The sequence below is a fragment of the Bubalus bubalis genome, chromosome X (genome assembly GCF_019923935.1).
Source record: "Bubalus bubalis isolate 160015118507 breed Murrah chromosome X, NDDB_SH_1, whole genome shotgun sequence".
Classification (NCBI taxonomy): Eukaryota; Metazoa; Chordata; class Mammalia; order Artiodactyla; family Bovidae; genus Bubalus; species Bubalus bubalis.
The window spans coordinates 68,475,430-68,487,183 of NC_059181.1; the positions used below are offsets into that span (position 1 = coordinate 68,475,430).

Consider the following 11,754-nt stretch of genomic DNA (forward strand, 5'->3'; position numbering starts at 1 on the left):
CACCCCAATCCCTAACAAGCACTGAACTTCATTTTATTCCTTTTTTTGCCTTTTCCAGAACATCATATAAATGGAATCATCAGGGCCATGACTAGGGAGAGGCAAGTGGTATGTCTATGGAGCAAAATGTAAGGAGCCATCCACTCTCGAATTCTGATCTTGCAGCTGCACAGCCTTAAGCACCAATCTTCCTCATCCTACTCCTCGCCCTGGGAATCAGGTAGTATATAGCATTTTGAATGTGGCTTCTTATGACTTAACGTGATGCATTAGAGAGTCACCCATGCTTTTGCATTTAATAATGGTTTATTTCTTATTGATGAGTATTATTCCATTGTCCCATACTTTTAAAAATCCACTTGTCAGTTCACAGACATTTAAGGTTATTTCTACTTTTTGGCTATTATGAATAGAGCTGCTATAAACATTCATGTGCAAGTCTCTATGTGGATATATATTCTCATTTATCTTGAATATATACCTAAGAGTGAGAGTGTTGGGTCATATGGTAAGTGTACGCTTAACTTTATAAGAAACTGCCGAGGTATTTTCCAGAATGGCTGTGCCATTTGGTATTCCTACCACAATATATGAGAGCTTCAATTACTCTGCATCCTCACCAGGTCTTGATATTACCAGCTTTTAAAAAAAGCCATGTAAGACTGTTCCCTGGTGACCTAGTGGTTAGGATTCTGGGCTTTCACTGATGTGGCCTGAGTTCAGTCCTGGTTTGGGGAGCTGAGATCCTGTGTCGCATGGCCAAAAACCCTCAGAAAACAAAGAAAGCCATGTAATAGCTGTGTCCATCACCAAAGTAAATTATCATGTCACCCTGCCTTTAAAACCTTCAGTGTTTATAATATAAGCATATTTCTCTATATAATCACAATATCATTATTACAGTTAATGAAGAATAGCAATAATTTCTTAATATCAGATAAAATCTGTTCATATTCAAATTTCCTCAGTTGTCACTAAAGGTCTTTAATGCATTCAGCATGAAAACATAGACTAGGATATAAAATGTTAGAGTGTGTTGCATATAGAAAGGATAAATATTTTTTCTTGAAAACTTCGTGTGTGTGTGTGTGTGTATACTAGAATGTAAAATAATTTTTTTAAACTGCAAAACATGATCAAAAATGTTGAGAAGCTTTGATATACAGGTGAAAGTACTGATAAGTCAGAAACAAAAGCAAGATGTTCAATAGCATGACTTCTTGTCAACAGTTTCCTGGAAGTGTCAATCAATGAGAAAGAGAAATAGAAATGTATAAATATTATAAAAGAAAAGACAAAACTAGCTGTCATTGTTTGCAGACAATATGATTTTCTTCTAGAAAATCTGAGAGAATGTATATAGCCAAAAACTTTATCTTATTGTTATTGTTTTTGGTAAAGCAATCACAAAAATTTAATTCACACTTGTTCAGCTATTCATATCCACATCTAAATCTTACCCCATGTGTAGTTTACAGTTATCTATAGATTGATGAAAGTGACTAAAATTGTATGGTTCTGTTCAAACTTACAGGAAAATGACAGTATCTGCTCTAGCATTGTTTATTTCTCATTGTGTATTTTATTTGTTTTCCTGTCATACTTTCCCTCATCTTTTTATTTTTTAACCTTTCAATTGAAGTATACATAAAGTGCATAAGCCTGATGAAATTTCATAAACACACTCAAGAAATAGGCAGCCAATTAGCAAAGAAAAGACTGTTAGCCACTCTTTAGTCACTACTCACCTCTTGCCCCCAAAATAATTAAAACAAATTTAACAACAGATTTAAAGTGCTGTCTATAAGTTGAATTATTGTAAAGAGAATCATACTCTGACCATACTTGCTATAAATCAAATAACTTTTTAAATACAGACACTCATTTGTTATGTTATCATCTGAATTTTGATACATATTTGCTTTTGAGCACATTTAAAAAATACATTCTACAGCCAAACTGGTGTGTGTGTTAGTCTTTCAGTTGTGTCCAACTATGCGACTCCATGGATTGTAGCCTTCTAGGCTCCTCTATCCATGGAATTTCCCAGGCAAGAAAACTGGAGTGGGTTGCCATTTCCTTCTCCAGAGGGATCTTCCCAACGCAGGGAATGAACCAAGGTCTTCTGCATTGCAGGCAGACTCTTCACTGTCTGAGGCACAGAGTGGTGAGCTTTAATTATATGAAAGCTTGAATTATCCATGATACTGTTTACCTTCATTAGTGAAAGTAACTAAATTATTTCTAAATATATATAATGTATTGTTCTTTATATTTCATGATAATATGGGTAATAGTGAAAGAAATGTGGTTGATGATTCATTGTGTGACCAATCATTATTTTAGTACTATGCATGTGTGAACAGTATCCTTCAGTTTGTAACTATAATAGTAGTGTTGTAGCCATGTGTTCAGGAAACAAACTCACTCAGAAGGACGATGCAGATAGTGGAGTGCAGTTTATTACACTGGCGAGCCCAAGGAAGAGTATCCTCTTAGCCAAGGACCCCAACCAGTTTTTGTGAAAACCTTATATACCCTAAGTGTATGTGCACAAACCCACCTTCCCAAATTCCCTGACAATCAAAGTTAACCCGTGATTCATATGCCTTAAACCTAGGTAGTTAACAGTGGACAGTTATCAACAGGCCTGTGGTCATACCCCAATAAGCATAATAGAATGAATAGAATAGAATAGGATTCTATTCAGTTGCACAGATAATTAAGGTATTCTTTTAGGCGATGGAGAGTGCTGGGGCTCTTCCTTCTGGGGGCCTGGTTTTCCAGTTGGTATGTCGTTTCCATAGATACTGGGGATATAGATCAAAGTCCACAGTCCGGCCCAAGATGGAGTCCTGCTTTCAAGATAGAGCCTTTCTGTTTCCTCCTTCGTAGAATCTGTTGCAATTTGTGGGTTTGTTGCTTCATTTTACGATAAGGCCAGTGTCTGCTGAAGTTTGCCTTGCTTCAAACTTTTCTTAAAGTGTTTCTTTTCCCTCTCTTTTTTTTTTTTCACTTGCTTTAATTCCAGTCTTTGATCATGAACTATTAGAGTCCCCTAAAGTCACTGAGGCCTTAGGCATGTCCTAGGGTTGAATTCTTATAGAATTGTCCAGCCCTCCCCCCAAACCAAATTTAATTATTCACAATGACAGATAACAACTACCATAGTGAATAGATTCCAGAAAACTGAAATTCTCAAATTTTATTGTGCATTAGATTCACCTGGGGTACTTGATAAAATTTTATAGCTCCTCTTTCAATTTGTATTACATTTTTGTATTGTATGAAGTTTCATCTACCATATAATCTAGTAAATCTTGGTGGAGCTCAGACATTGTGTGGAACTAGACTGAGTTTTGTCCTGGCCCATCCATTTCCCTGCCTAACTCCATTTTCTAAGCTCTCATGTTTCATCTTTCCCTCACAATCCCTATTATTGTGGCTCACCCAAGCCTGCCCTCTTCTGGGTTCATTGCATCATTCCTTTTAGCTTTCTTTTCAGAATGAAAATAATAATTTCTTGTTCTCATTTTTCAGAACTCCAGTTTAATTCTTAATATTATTAGGTTCAGTTTAGTCACTCAGTCGTGTCCAACTCTTTGTGACCCCATAGACTGCAGCACACCAGGCTTCCCTGTCCATCACCAATTCCTGGAGCTTGCTCACACTCATGTCCATTGAGTCGGTGATGCCATCCAACCATCTCATCCTCTGTCATCCCCTTCTCCTTCTGCCTTCAGTTTCCCAGCATCAGGATCTTTTCCAATGAGTCAGTTCTTCACATCAGGTGGTCAAAGTATTGGAGGTTCAGCTTCAGCATCAGTTCTTCCAATTAATATTCAGGACTGATTACCTTTAGGATGGACTGGTTGGAGCTCCTTGCAGTCCAAGGGACTCTCAAGAGTCTCCTCTAATACCACAGTTCAAAAGTCCAACTCTCACATCCATACATGACTACTGTAAAAACCATAGCTTTGACTATATGGACAAAGGTATAGTCAAAGGGTAGGTAAATGACAATTGAGACACTAGCTTTCTCCCACCAGTGAGTCTCATCACTGGCATCTGCCTACTTCCTGGTTTCTCCCAAAAGTAAATTGAATATTTGATGCAAGTCTTTGTACTATCATGGAGAGAATTTAACATCCATGAAGATAAATCATACAGAGCACCACTTGGCTCAACTTCAGAGACTTCTCCTGCACTTCAGTTGTCCACACTCATGGCCACATCCAGGGTCTTTTAAATCACTCATTACTGTTCCACTTCTAATATCTTAAATTTGTATTTGCAACACTCTGGCTACTATTTTCCCATTTAAGGGATTATATTTCCTTATTCTTACTATTCCTAATCTTTGGTCTCCTGTTTTCTCCCAATTTATCAGTCTCTTGCAGACTAATTTTCTTTCCTAACTGGCCTGGGCCCTACAATCCATTACTTCAACCACTATTTTTCCATATTCTTGGCTTACCACATTTTGATCTGATAACACTCAAAAAGTTCATAGTCTTCTGCTTCAATAAAGTTCTCAGTGCTATAACCTCAATCTTTCCAAGAATTTCTGGCCAGCTTTATCTCCCATCCTTTCCTATTCTCTTAGAAATCTCTTTCCACCAATCACTACTCTTACTTTGAATCTTCACCCCTTCCCTGTCTGATGGTTCTTTCTCCTCTGCACAATATTAGGTAATCACCTAATACAATTCTCTAACTACCTAGTTAGACAAGGTTTTCCAAATTTTACCCAATTGCCTTAAATGATTTAAGTACTTGTTAGTTTCAATGTACCAGGAAATCTAAGCAAGGTGGCCACTTGAAGCCATTTGAAGATCCTTATCAATTCTCTCTATTCATACAGCTATCTTTGTATATGGCCAAATGGCTAAATGATTCAATAAAAATTCCTTGCATGCTGTGATCTCATTGTTGCTGATCCTCTCTGCCATTTTCCTATGTGGCCTAAAGGGACTGCTCTTGAAACCATATGTGATGACTAGAAGAGGGACAGGAAGAAGTCTAACTGCTATAGAGAATTCTGCACACATCACCTTTTCTGTGACTTCTACTGTAGTTTCATGGTATTTGGATTCTCGAGCCAATTTGCAGCCCAAAGACACACCAGTTTTCTTGATTTTGTCTTTTATAGGTATACTAGTAGCATGCTGGTGTTCACTGAATGTGTATGTAGCAGGATTTAGTGATGGCTTTGGCATCTGAGTAAATGAAAACCTTGGGTTTTCATAATGCAGTTGATGGATGACTTTGTTTTCCTCACCCTTATTTTTTTTTCTTTGAAATTTATATTTATTTGTTTGTTTAAAACAAGTAGTATATCAGCATAGTTCAAAATGCAAATAATACATTTACTTATATAATAATACTTATTAATACTTGATAATAGTAATAATTATTACTTCAGTTCAGTTCAGTTCAGTTGCTCAGTTGTGTCCAACTCTTTGTGACTCCATGGACTGCAGCATGCTTAGGCCTCCCTGTACATCACCGACTCCCCGAGTTTATTCCAACTCATGGTCATTGAGTCGGTGATGCCATCCAACCATCTCATCCTCTGTCGTCCCCTTCTCCTCTTGCCTTCAATCTTTCCCAGCATCGGGGTCTTTTCAAGTGAGTCAGTTCTTCACATCAGATGGCCAAAGTATTGGAGTTTCAACTTCAGCATCAGTCCTTCCAATGAATATTTAGAACGGATTTCCTTTAGGATGGACTGGTTGGATCTCCTTGCAGTCCAAGGGACACACAAGAGTCTTCTCCAACACCACAGTTCAAAAGCATCCATTCTTCAGTGTTCAGCTTTATTCACAGTCCAACTCTCACATCCATACATGATCACTGGAAAAACCATAGCCTTGACTAGATGGACCTTAGTTGGCAAAGTAATGTCTCTGCTTTTTAATATGCTGTCTAGGTTGGTCATAGCTTTTCTTCCAAGGAGCAAGCTTCTTTTAATTTCATGGCTGCAGTCAGCATCTGCAGTGATTTTGTAGGCCCCCCAAAATAAAGTCTGTCACTGTTTCCACTGTTTCTCCATGTATTTGCCATGAAGTGATGGGACCAGATGCCATGATCTTCATTTTCTGAATGCTGAGTTTTAAGCCAACATTTTCAGTCTCCTCTTCCACTTTCATCAAGAGCCTCTTTAGTTCTTCTTTGTTTCTGCCATAAGGGTGGTGTCATCTGCATATCTGAAGTTATTGATATTTCTCCTGGTAATCTTGATTCCAGTTTGTGCTTCATCCAGCCCAGCGCTTCTCATGATGTACTCTGCATATAAGTTAAATAAGCAGGGTGACAATATACAGCCTTGATGTTCTCCTTTCCCTATTTGGAAACAGTCTGTTGTTCCATGTCCACTTCTAACTGTCGCCTCTTGACCTGCATACAGATTTCTCAGGAGGCAGGTCAAGTGGTCTGATATTCCCATCTCTTTAAGAATTTCCCACAGTTTGTTGTGATCCACACAGTCAAAGGCTTTGGCATAGTCAATAAAGCAGAAGTAGATGTTTTGTGGAACTCTCTTGCTTTTTTGATGATCCAACGGATGCTAGCAATTTGATCTCTGGTTCCTCTGCCTTTTCTAAATCCAACTTGAACATCTGGAAGTTCACAGTTCACATACTGTTGAAACCTGGCTTGGAGAATTTTGAGCATCACTTTGCTAGTGTGTGAGCTGAATTATTACTTACATAATACTCAAATTTAGAACTCACATTACCATTCCTGTTCCTATGTACCCCACTCTTTCCACTCTCACAACTAACCATTTTATTAGTTTCTGATATGTCCTTTTAGTGTTTTTTAGTGGCTCAGAGGGTAAAGAATCCACCTGCAATACGTAAGACCTGGTTTCAATCCCTGGGTTAGGAAGATCCCCTGGAGAAGGGAATGGCTACCCACTCCAGTATTCTGGCCTGGAGAATTCCATTGACAGAGGAGCCTGGCAGGCTACAGTCCATGGGGTCACAAAGAGTTGGATACAACTGAGTGAAATTTCTTTTCACTTTTACTCTCATACAGATATAAGCAAAAATAAATATATATTTTAATTTCTCCCCTAACTTATACAAAAGGTAACTTATTACTATATACTAGTCTGCATCTTGCTTTCTTCACCTAAGTACATCCTGAAAATATATCAGTGCTTACAGAGCTTTCCCATTCTTTCTTACAACTTCATATATAGTATAGCATTCTATTGTATACTATAGTTTTTAAAATTTAATCCCCTATTGATAGAAAGTTAAGTTTTTCCTGTCTTTTGCTATTATAAACAATGATAAAATGTACATACATTATCCATAAAGTGCAGAAGTGTCCTTATTGTGATAAATTTTCATAAATAAAGCTGTTGGCTCAAAGGGTAAATCCATTAAATCTTTGTTCCACTTAGAGTTTTAACCCAGCTTATAGTGTAAGGAAGAGATTAAACTTTATCTTTTTCTGTAGTAACAGCTACCTGCTTGTATCAACACCATTCATTCAAAAAATAAAGTCCATGCTTACTGCAGTGATTTGATTTTGTACTAATTTTCTCTATATGTTTGGTTCTATGCTGGACTTTCTTTTTAGTCCCAGTGGTCTGTTCCTCATATTGTAGTGACTCAGTGTGTACTTTTTAAATTTTGCAAGTTCAGCTCAGCATGGTTTTATTAAGGAGGGTGCAGGTACTGTAACAGAGAGACCCAAGACTGAACGCAGGTAGTTTAACAAGATAGAAGTTGGTTTTTCTCATATGTTAACAGTGTAGAGGTAAGTGGTCCAGGGCTGGTAAAGAAGCTCTGCCATGTCTGAGTCCAAGGTGGCTGCTTCATCTTTTGTTATCTCCTAGCCAGCAGGATGGGGGAAAGGGCCAAAAGAGAACATGAACTTTCCATTTTAGTGTCATATGTGGGATGGCTCACACTGATTTTTCAGAACTTGGTCACTTGGCCACTCCAAGTGGCAAGGGAGATGAGGAAATGTAGTCTCTCACTGGATAGCCATCTAGCTGGCTAAAATTTAGGAGTTCTATTAGTAAATAGGGGGAAATGGTTTCTTCTACAATGGTGACCTAATGCTAAGGACTATGACATTGAAGTTATTGAGGCACTGTAACCTGAAGAATGGCATAAATTCTTCCCTCCCAGGGACCAGTGCAAAGGTGTCTAGGGTTCCTTTAGGCTTTACTTTCCTGCCCTCACAACATTGGTGCTTTTTTTTTTTCCATCAGAATCATTTACTATTTGCTAGGTCTGCTCTCTCTCTCTCTCTCTCTCTCTCTCTCTCTCTGTTCTCATATGTGTGTAGGCTTTTTTCTTTTGCTTGTTCTTTTCTTATTGCTTTACTCACATGTCCTTGGAGAATAACAATTGTTTTCTGAGGCAACTCGTGGAGCTTGTTAATGAATTAATTGGCAAAAAGTGGCCTCCCAGAAAACAAAAACAAGAACCTGTTTATATCTCTAAACTTTCCACATCACTTGAATGTGAAAAAGAATGGGTAGCTTAAGTGACCCAAATAAGTGACCCTTTTATATTTGCAGAAGGTGAAATTTACATATGACATGAGATTTGGGTTATAGAAACTGCTATGCTAAAGGATAGGGATGAAAACAAAAAGGAAAGATCCTAAAGCCTTAGAGACCGTATTAACTAGACTGGGATACTTTAGAGAGTGAAAGGAGGCATTAAAGTAATTCAATATATATGAAACATTACCTATTTATCAACAAATTGGCTTTATTATATTGGTAGACTGTAAAACAGTACTGTTAAAAACTAATTTCAAAAATAAAATTCTTTCTAAAAGTAAAAACATATGTCACTTCACATTAAAGCAAAAACACTTATTTGTATTGATTATTTGAACATTAAAAAGTAATACAAGCAGAAGAATTTTTGGTATATATCCACATACTTTAATTTGTTTCTTAGCCACACCTTTCTCTAACATCACACTGTCAATATTTCTCTGAAAATGTATTTTTCCATATGGTTGTGATTTTTTTTAATAAAATTGTCTGCAATTTGTTTCACAGTTGCATTTTTCATAAAATTGCCTGCAGTTGTCCCATAGTTGCAAATTTTTATAAATTTGAAATGGCAAACATCTTCAATTGGCTCTTCTCATCACAATGTTTTTAACTGAGAAAACACCCTCCACAGAAGAAAAAACAATTCTACTAAATGGAAGACATTCTCAATACTAATATTTTTATTAGAAATGGATATATACTTTAACTCAAATATATTCATAGGTTCTGTCTTTTTGCTTCCATTCAGAGTACCTTTCCTTGACTAATGTTTTTATAAGATAAAATCTTATCCAATAATTTATCTCTACTTTTAATTCCTTTGACTGTTTTGACAAATTTAGATACTGAAAAATTTTAGAATGTCTCAATTTCATTCCATTCTGGAGCAGATATCCATTTACCTAATTAAAATACAATCCTCATTTTTATGCAAAATCTAAAAAGAAATTATACAAATGAACTTATTTACAAAACAGAAACAGACACAGACTTAGAGAACAAACTTATGGTTTTTGAGGGGAGGGTAGGGGGAAGGGATAGTTAGGGAATTTGAGGTCTATATGTACTCACTCTTACAAAAAAAAAAAAGAATCCTCAACAAGAGATCTTCCCTACAAGTTGAGATATCTATAAGAAGAGTTACATAGTTTCAAAATCAAATGTTGTACACTATGAAGGATTGTCAGTCTCCAGTCTTCCTTGACTGATTGTCAGTCTCCATACCTTCCTTTCTACAAGGTGTATGTATTAGTTTTCTATTGCTGTGTAACAAATTTAACAGTTTAAAGCAACATCCATTTATTATCTCATAGTTTCTGTGAGTTAGGAGAATGGGCGTATCTTGGTTGGATAATCTGCTCAAAGTCTCATTAGTCTACAGTCTAAGTGTTGGCCAGGTGTTGGCCAGTCTCACCAGAAGTTCAGCTAGGAAAAGATCCACTTTTCTCAGAATGGTGGCAGACTTCATTTCCTTACAATTGTAGTACTGAGGTTCTTGTTTTCTTGCTAGCTACTTACCAAGAGCTTCTCTCAGCTCCTAGAGGCCACCTGTAGATCCTTGCTATATGGCTCTTTCCATAGTCCCTTTCACAACATGGCAGTTACTTCAAAGCCAGCAAAGGAATCTCTCTAGTGTTTGTCTGCAAGAAGCACTCATATCTATCTTGTAATCTAATTATAGGAGTGACATCCCATCAACTTTGGCTTATTCCATTGGTGAGAAATAAGTTGCAGGCCCTACTCACTCAAAGGGATAGGATTACACAGAGATGTGAATTCCAGAGGATGAAGATCATGAGACCCATCTTAGAGTTCCTCCCAAGTTTCCCTGGGAAACACTCTGAGTTTGAGATTTGTGGATAGGTGGATTACTGGGGACTGCTTTTGGGAACAACAACTGTAAAGGAGTGAGGAGTAATAACCTATATGGGAAAAAATCTAAAATAGAGTGGATGTGTATATATGTGTAACTGACTTACTTTACTGTACTACTGAAACTTACTTAACATTGTAAATCAACTATATGTCAATAAATTTAAAAAAATTTTTATATATAAAAAAAAGATTGGATAGAGAGGAAAAAGGTGCAATTCGAGGTTGCAATCTCACAGAGTAAGATAGTCCTTCAGAAGTGTTCTGAAATGAAGCAAAGGAACTAGGCCTTTGTGACCTTCACTGAGCAACCACTGCATGTGGGCTGCCCCTGAGAAGGGGGCATAACCTTAAGCAAGGCAGGTTCAACACAGGACAATTTCTTTCTTTCTTTCTTTTTTAGCAGCAAAAAGCTCAGGTTTTTATTGAATGTGTTACTAAAGAAGTTTAGTCAAAAAGACCAAAGCCCATGTCATCATCAGATTCTTAAAATTCTTCTTTCTTTGCTTCTACTTTCTTGTCCTTAGCTGGGGCAGCAGTGTGGATTGGGCAGGACCTCCTATGGGTGCAGCACCAGCTTGCTGGCATCAAGTCCACCAGCCCCCACTTTGCAGATGAGGCTCCCAATGTTGACATTGGCCAAAGCCTTTGCAAACAAGCATGGCCAGAAATGCTCAACATTTACATCGGCTGCTTTAATGAGGGCATTGATCTTATCCTCAGTGACCTTGACCCTCACCTCATAGCCCGCACAGGATGAGGACCGAATAGATGCAGGTGAGCTCCAAGGTGGAGGCCATAGTGCATGCAAGTGCTAGATGGGGGCTGCTTGGAGCGGTGCTAGTCACCCAGATGAAGTGAGGGTCTCACCACAAAATGGCCTTAGCTTCCTCAGGAGAACCAAGCACCTAAGCAGCAGCAGAGGAAAGGACAACACAGGACAATTTCTGAGGAAGTACTCAGTCATGAGTGGCCAGCAACCAATATTTCCAGCAGCTAGGAATAAGTGTCTCATTTCTAAATTGGGGGATGAGGGGGTGAGGGATGAGGGTGGTGGTAGTTCTAAGTGACATGTCACATGGCCACTACACTTGCTTAACCATAAAATCTCCTTAATTGGTACATATATTTCCCAAGTACTTTGAGTAAGATTTAATTGAATTTACAACAACAGAAGTATTCCAAGGCTTCGGAACTCTATTGGTAGGTGGGTCAAAAAGGGAAGGGCTACTCAGAAAAAAGTGGTGGTTTTGATATATGATGTCAAGGGTGGGTAAAGGGAACAGAGTTTGGTGGATGAGAGCTCTTTCATACCTTTTATTTTTTAAATCTCAGTTCAGTTCAGT

General features: G+C 37.8%; 1 pseudogene; it reads right to left on the minus strand.

Annotated features, from left to right (window-relative positions):
* Window positions 1-10,855: 10,855 nt before the first annotated feature.
* Window positions 10,856-11,208, minus strand: LOC102392161 (annotated as a pseudogene).
* Between the last annotated feature and the right edge of the window lie 546 nt (window positions 11,209-11,754).